This window comes from Canis lupus, chromosome X (genome assembly GCF_011100685.1).
Source record: "Canis lupus familiaris isolate Mischka breed German Shepherd chromosome X, alternate assembly UU_Cfam_GSD_1.0, whole genome shotgun sequence".
Lineage (NCBI taxonomy): Eukaryota > Metazoa > Chordata > Mammalia > Carnivora > Canidae > Canis > Canis lupus.
The window spans coordinates 48,182,717-48,190,963 of record NC_049260.1 but is presented as its reverse complement, the minus strand read 5'-3'; the positions used below and the strand labels follow the sequence as shown (position 1 = coordinate 48,190,963).

At 39.3% G+C, this 8,247-nt stretch overlaps 1 pseudogene; it reads left to right on the top strand.

Annotated features, from left to right (window-relative positions):
- The first annotated feature begins 2,557 nt into the window (after positions 1–2,557).
- On the top strand, positions 2,558–4,321 carry LOC119878112 (annotated as a pseudogene).
- The last annotated feature ends 3,926 nt before the right edge of the window (positions 4,322–8,247 follow it).

Genomic DNA, 8,247 nt, shown 5'->3' with positions numbered 1-8,247 from the left:
AGAGGTGAAAACTTCCGTAACCTGAGGAAGGAAACAGACTTCCAAATACAGGAGCCACAGAAAACTCACATCAAAATCAACAAAAGCAGATCAACATCAAGACATAACACAGTTAAATTTTGTAAACTATAGAGATAATGCAAAAATCTTAAACACAGCAAGACAAAAAAACAAGTCCTTAACTTACAAGGGAAGACAAATAATCTAACAGCAGATCTTTCCACGGAAACATGGCAGGGCAGAAAGAAGTGGCATGATATGATCAACAGGCTGAATAGAAAAAAAAATATGCACCCAAGAATATCCAGTAGGATTATCATTCAGAATTGAAGGAGAGATAAAGAGTTTCCCAGGCAAACAAAAACTAAAGGCATTTGTGACCACTAAACCAACCCTGCAAGAAATATTAAAGAGGACTCTTCGAGTGGGAAGGAAAGACCAAAAATGACAAAGACTAGAAAGGAACATAGAATATCTCCGGAAACGATGACCAAAAAAGTATTAAATGGCAGTACATTCATATCGAGCCATAATTATGCTGAATGAAAATGGACAAAATAATTCAATCAAAAGACATAGTGTGTCAGAATGGATGAAAAAAAAAAAAGAAAGAAACACAAGACCCATTTATATGCTGCCTACAAGAAAATCATTTCAGACCTAAAATCACCAGTACACTGAAAACTAGAGATGGAGAAATACTTACCATGTCAAAAGAAAGACCAAGTTGTCAAAAAAAAAAAGAAAGAAACACAAGACCCATTTATATGCTGCCTACAAGAAAATCATTTCAGACCTAAAATCACCAGTACACTGAAAACTAGAGATGGAGAAATACTTACCATGTCAAAAGAAAGACCAAGTTGTCAAAAGAAAGACCAAATAACAATGGGGAATATCAGAGAAACTAGATTTTAAGCCAAAGGCATAAGAAGAGATGCAGAAGGACACTACATCATAATAAAGGGGTCCATTCAACAAGAAGATCTAACAATTGCAAATATTTATGCTGCAAACTTGGGAATACTCAAATGAATAAAACAAGTAATAAGAAACATAAAGTCATTGATAATAATACAATAAAAGTAGGGGACTTTAACATCCCACTTACAACAATGGGCAGGTCATCTAAGCAGAAAACCAATAAGGAAATAATGGCTTTGAATGACGCACTGGACCAGATGAACTTAATATATGTAGTCAGAACATCCCATCACATAGCAGCAGAATACACATTCTTTTTGATTGCTCATAGGACATTCTCCAGAATAGATCATGTATCAGGTTACATATCAGTCCTCAACAAGTACAAAAAGATTGAGATCATACCATGCATATTTTCTCATCACAATACTATGAACTTGAATTCCATCACAAGAAAATTATTGGAAAGACCACAGATACATGGAGACTAAAAAGCAATCTACTAAAGCATGAAAGGATCAATAAGGAAATTAAATAAATAAATAAAAATACATGGAAACAAGTGAAAATGAAAACACAATACTTAGAAACCTTTGTGACGCAGTAAAGGCAGCCCTAAGAGGCAACTATATAGCAATAAAGGCTTACCTCAGGAAGCAAGAAAAATCTCAAATAAAAACATAAACTGATACCTAAAGGAGATAGGGAAGGAACAACAAATGAAACCTAAAGTCAGCAGAAGAAAGGAAATAATAAAGATTAGAGAAGAAATACGTGATAGAGAAACACACACACACACAGACACATGCAGTAAAGCAGATCCATGAGGCCAGGAGGTGGATTTTGAAAAATACTAAAAAAATTGATAAACTCCCAGCCAGATTCATCAAAAGAGGGAAAATCTAAATAAGGAAGCCAGGATGGCTCAATGGTTGAGCATCTGCCTTCGGCCCAGGGCATGATCCCGGGGTTCCGGGATCGAGTCCCACATGAGGCTATTAGCAGGGAGCCTGCTTCTCCCTCTGCCTATGTCTCTGCCTCTCTTTCTGTATCTCTCATGAATAAATAAATAAAACTTTCAAAAAAGTCATATATAAAAAATAATCCAAATAAATAAAATCATGAGTGAGAGAGGAGGAATCACAACCAACACCACAGAAATACAAACAATTATAAGAGAATATTATGAAAAATTAAATGGCAACAAATTGGGAAATCTCAAGAAATGGATACATTCCTAGAATCTTCTAAACTAGCAGAACTAAAACAGGAAGAAAACTTGAACAGATCCAGAACAAGCAAAAATTAATAAATGGATAGACGATAGATAGATAGAAACAGTAATCAAACATCAACCAAGAGACAAAAGTGCAGGGCCAGATGATCACAGCTGAATTCTACCAAACATTTATTTTTGTTTTAAAGATTTTATTTATTTATTCCTGAGAGACAAAGAGAGAGAGGCAGAGACATAGGCAGTGGGAGAAGCAGGCTTCCCGCGGGGGAGCCCAATGTGAGGCTCAATCCCGGGATTCTGGGACCACACCCTGAGCCGAAGGCAGATGCCCAACAACTGAGCCACCCAGATGTCCCTCTACCAAACATTTAAAGGGGAGTTACAGGGATCCGAACAATGACTGTCCCAGTCCCACAGGAAGCCCACCTTGGCAGCCCCCTGGTACAGTCACAGGACTCTGCTGGGAGACAAGAATTCATGCTCACTCAGCAGGGCACTTGCACAGGGATGACCAGCAACAGTTGGGGCCAGTGCATGCATTTGAGATCCAGGCAGAGGTGCAGCCCTCTGCCTGCCCAACTTGCAAGGCTGCCAGGAAGGGGCAATCAGGAGGGTGTGCAGAAGTCTACCTGCCCAATGTGTCTGCAGTACTTTGCCAACCCCATGAGGCTCGACTGCAGGTGCAACAACTGTTGTGCATGCCTCACCCATTGCTAGGGCGAGATGGAGACCGACAAGTGATGCCCACAGCGCCAGGAGATCTTCCTGCAGCGTCACATGAGACCCAATTGGCACCCGGCCAACATAACACAGCTAGTGAAACAGATGTGCACCTTGTGGTCATTGGGGGCCCTGGCCGAGATGGGGGTGTGGGAGAAGCACCACAAGTCCCTGAAGGTGTATTGTGAGGCGGACCATGTGCCCATCTGTGTGGTGTGTGGCTGCTTCTGCAAGCACATTGGCCATAGCATGCTGCCGCTCAAGAAGGCAGTGGAGGACTTCAAGGAGCAAATCCAGAACCAGCTGGACCACCTGGAAACACTGAAAGACTTAAAGAAGAGGTTCTGGGCACAGGGGGAGCAGACACGAGCTGAACTCTTGAGCCTGAACCAGATGGAGAGGGAGAAGATCGTCTGGAAGTTTGAGCAGCTCTCTCACTCCTTAAAGGATCATGAGTATCATCTCCTGGCCCACCTTGAGGAGCTAGATTTAGCTACCTACAACAGCATCAATGGTGTCAACACCAGATCTCCTGCAATGTCTCCCACCCGAGTAGCCTGATCACCCAGCTGGAAGAGAAGCAGCAGCAGCCTACCAGGGAGCTCCTGCAGAACATCAGGGACACATTGAACATACGTGAAACAATCAGGATCCCTGATCCTTCGATCACACTAATAGATCTGCAGGAAGGAAAAAAAGCCACATTTTCACCCCAAACCGTCTCTTCTTGCCTGAAAATCTGAAGCAGTTCACAGGAAAAATTCAGCCAATATGGGGAAAATTCAAAAATTGAGAGAGGCTCAATCATACTCAGTAGGTATGACTCTAGACCCAGACACAGCCTACCCCACCTGAATCCTTTCCTGCAGCATGTACGTTTGGCATAGTTACTTCTAGCAGGACCTGCCCAACAACCCAGAGCTGTTAAATCTGTTTCCCTGCGTCTTTGGTGCTCCAAGATTGTCGCTGGGAGACACCATTGGGAGGTAGAGATGAGAGATAAGGCAAGCAGACCTTGATGTATGTGAAAACTCAGTGTGCAGAAAAGGTAGAGTAATTTTATCCACCCAGAATGGATTCTGGACAGTGTCTTTGTGGTATGGGAAAGAATACTGGGCTCTTACCTCCCCAGGGACTTCCCTCCCCCAGTGGACCCCTCTCCAGTGGGTGGGGATTTTCTTGGACTATGATTCTGGTGAGGTCTCCTTCTACAACGTGACAGACAGGTGTCAAATTTTTACTTTCTCTCATGCTACCTTCTGCGGGCCTGTCCAGCCTGAATTCAGTCTGAGTTACTTGGGAGGGAAGAGTGCAGCCACTTTCATCATCTGCCTCTTGAGTGGGATTGATGGGTTTTCTGGCCATGTAGGCAATCATGCTCAATTCCATGGAGACCTTCTGTTGATGAGGTGCATAAGCACCCAGCCATGCAAATTGTGAGATAAATGAGAAGTAACAAGATTGCCTGGAAATAAAAACCAGATGATCAAAATACATACATACATACATACATACATACATACAGAAGAGTTAATACCTATTCTTCTCAAACTATTTCAAAAAATATAAATGGAGGGAAAACTTCCAAACTCATTCTATGAGGCCAGCATTACCTTGTTACAAAAGACAGACACAGAACCCGTTAAAAAGAGAAATGCAGGCTAATATCCCTGGTAAACAAGAATGCAAAGATTCTCTACATGATACCAGCTGATAGAATCCAACAGTTCATTAAAAGAATCATTCATGATGATCAACTAGGATTTATTCCTGGATTGCCAGGTGGGCTAAACATTCACAAACCAATCAATGTGATACACCATATTAATAAAAGGAAGAAGAACCATATGATCCTCTCAGTGAATGCAGAAAAAGCACTTGACAAAGTACAACATCCATTCTTGATTAAAAAAAATAATAATAACCACCAACACACTGGGCATAGAAAGAAAATACCTCAAAATCATGAAGTCCATATGTGAAAAATCCCACAGCTAGTATCATTCTCAATGGGGAAAAGCTGAGAACTTTCCCTCTATGGTCAGGAAGAAGACGGGATGTCCACTCTCACCACTGTTTTATAACGTAGTACCGGAAGTCCAACCCTCAGCAATCATCCAACAGAAATAATAAAAGCCATCTAAATCAGCAAGGACAAAATCAAACTTTCACTCTTTGCAGACAAGATATTCTACGTAGAAAACTCAACAGATTCCACCAAAAAAAAAAATGTTAGCTCTGATTCACAAATTCAGTAAAGTTGTAGGATACAAAATCAATGTACAGCAATCTATTGTATTTCTATATACCAATAACGAAGCAGCAGAAAGAGAAATTAAGGAATTGTTCCCATCTATAATTGCACCAAAACCCATAAGATACCTAGGGTTAAACCTAATCAAAGACATGGAAGACCTGTACTCTGAAAACGATAAAACACTGATGAAAGAAATTGAAGGTGATATGAGGAATTGGGAAGACATTTCCTGCTCATGCACTGGAAGAACAAGTATCGTAAAAATGTCTATACAACCCGAAGCAATCTATAAATTTAATTATATTGCCATCAAAATAAAAACATTTTTCACACAGCTAGAGGAAGGAAAGAACCGTAAAATTTGTACAGTACACCAAAAGACCCCAAATAGCTAAAGCAACCTTGAAAAAGAAAACCAAAGCTAGAGGCGTCCCAATTGTGTACTTCAAGTTCTATAAAAAACTAAAAGTTATAGTGATCGAGACAGTGTGGTACTGGCATAAAAATTGATGCATAGAATAATAAAACAAAATAGAAAACTGAGAAATGAACCCACACTATATGGCCAACTTTTGACAAAACAGGAAAGTATATCCAATGGGAAAATGACAGTCTCCTCAACAAATGGTGTTGGGAAACCTGGACAGCAGCATATAAAAGAATTAAACTGGACCACTTTCTTATATTGTATGCAAAAATGAATTCACAATGTATTAAAGACTCAAATGTGACCCCTGAAATCATAAAAATCCTAGAGGAGAACATAAGTAGTAACTTCTTTAACATTGGCTTTAGCAAGTTCTTTCTAGATATGTCTCCTGAGGCTAGGGAAACAAAAAGAAAGATTAACTGTTGGGTTTTCATTAAAGAAAAAAAGCTTCTACACAGCAAAGAAAACAATCAAGGAAACTAAAACATAACTTACAGGATAGGAGAAGATATTTGGAAATGACATATCTGATCCAAAATCTATAAAGAATCCAAAATCTATAAAGATCTTATAAAATTCAAGTCCCAAAAAAATAAGTAATCTGATTCAAAAATGGGCAGAAAGACAAACATTGTATGTTCTCATTCATGTATGTTCTCATTCAATAGTGAAAGAGAATATAAGGGAAGGGAGAAGAAATGTGTGGGAAATATCAGAAAGGGGGACAGAACATAAAGACTCCTAACTCTGGGAAACGAACTAGGGGTGGTGGAAGGGGAGGAGGGTGGGGGATAGGGGTGAATGGGTGATGGGCACTGAGGGGGGCACTTGACGGGATGAGCACTGGGTGTTATTCTCTATGTTGGTTAATTGAACACCAATAAAAAATAAATTTATTATTAATAAATAAATAAATAATAGAAAATGGGCAGAAGACATGAATAGACACTTTTCCAAGGTAGACATACAGATAGCCAACAAACACATGAAAAGATGCTCAACATTACTAATCATCACAGAAATGCCAATCAAAATTACAATGAGATATCATCTCACACTGTCAGATTGGCTAAAATCGACAAGACAAGAAACAATTGGTGGTAGCAAGGATGTGAAGAAAGGACTAGCCTCTTGCACTGTTGATGGGAATGCAACATAGTGCAGCTTCTCTGGAAATAGTATGGAATTCCTCAAAAAGTTAAAAACAGATCTACCCTACCTTCCAGCAATTGCACTACTAGGTGCTCAAATAATACAATACTATTAATTCAAATGGATACACACACCACAATGCTTATCGCAGCATTATTTACAATGGTCAAATTATGGAAACAGCCCAAGTGTCCTTTGACTGATAGGTGGATAAAGATATGGTATGCTCATGCAATCAAATACTGCTTAGCCATAAAAACGAATCCATCCATGTCGCTCAAATGGATTGAGCTAGAGAGTGTTATGCTAAGTGAAATAAGTCAGAGAAAGACAAATACCAGATTATTTCACTCGTGTGTGGAATTTATGAAACAAAATAAATGATCGGGGGGGGGGGGGGAAGAGCGAGAGAAAGAGAGGTAAACCAAGAAACAGACTCTTAACTAAGGAGAACAAACCGATGGTTACCAGAATGGAAGGTGGGGGGGCGGGCAGATAGGGTAAACAGGTGATGAGGATTAAAGAGTACACTTGAAATGGTGAAACACTATGTTAAACTAATATTACACTGTATTCACTCACTGGAATTTAAACAAAAACTTAAGAATCTATATAAAGGAAGGGACAATGGAATTAAAAAGACACAAGAGAAAATATCTACTTACAAAAAGTTGGCAATAGAGGTACATAGAAAGAAAAAGATATACGACATAAAGACAACAAAAAGCAGAGTGGCAGGATTAAATTCCATCATAGCAGTAATAACATTAAATGTAAATGGGTTTCAAAATCTCCAAATGAAACACAGACATTGATGGAATGAATTTAAAAATATACGGTTCAACAGAAGCTCACTTTACATTCAAAGACACAAATTGGTTGAAACTATAAGAATGAAAAAAAAGCAACTATAAGAATGGAAAATATTCCATGCTAACAGTAAACTAAAGAGAGCTGGGCTAGTATACAGATGCAAATAGAAAATAGGCTATAAAAGAGGAAAAAAGTAATTATATAATAAAAAGGGCAATCCCTCAAAAAATATAATTATAAACATATAAGCACTTAGCCACAGAGCTCCAGAACAGATGAAGCCAAAACCAAAACAGCAAAAGGTTGAAATAGACATATTTCACCAGGGCCCATAAAACACTCTGAAGGACAGGATACACATTAGGACACAAAACAATTACCAATAAATTTAAAATTCTTGAAATCATAGAATGTGCATGGAATTACATTCCATGTACTTAGAGTGAGATCTTTTAAACATTTTTTAAAAGATTTATTTATTTATTTGAGATACAGCACAGGCACGTGAACATGGGGGGGAGGAGCAAAGGGAGAGGGAGAGGGAAACTTAAGCAGAGTCTGTGCTGAGTGCAGAGCCCGACACAGGGCTCAATTCAGGACCCTGAGAATAGGACCGGAGCCAAAACCAAGAAGTCTGACATTTAACTGACTGTGCACTCCAGGTGCCTCAAAAAACACATTTCATGGACCAGCGGGATTAAGAAGAAATCACAG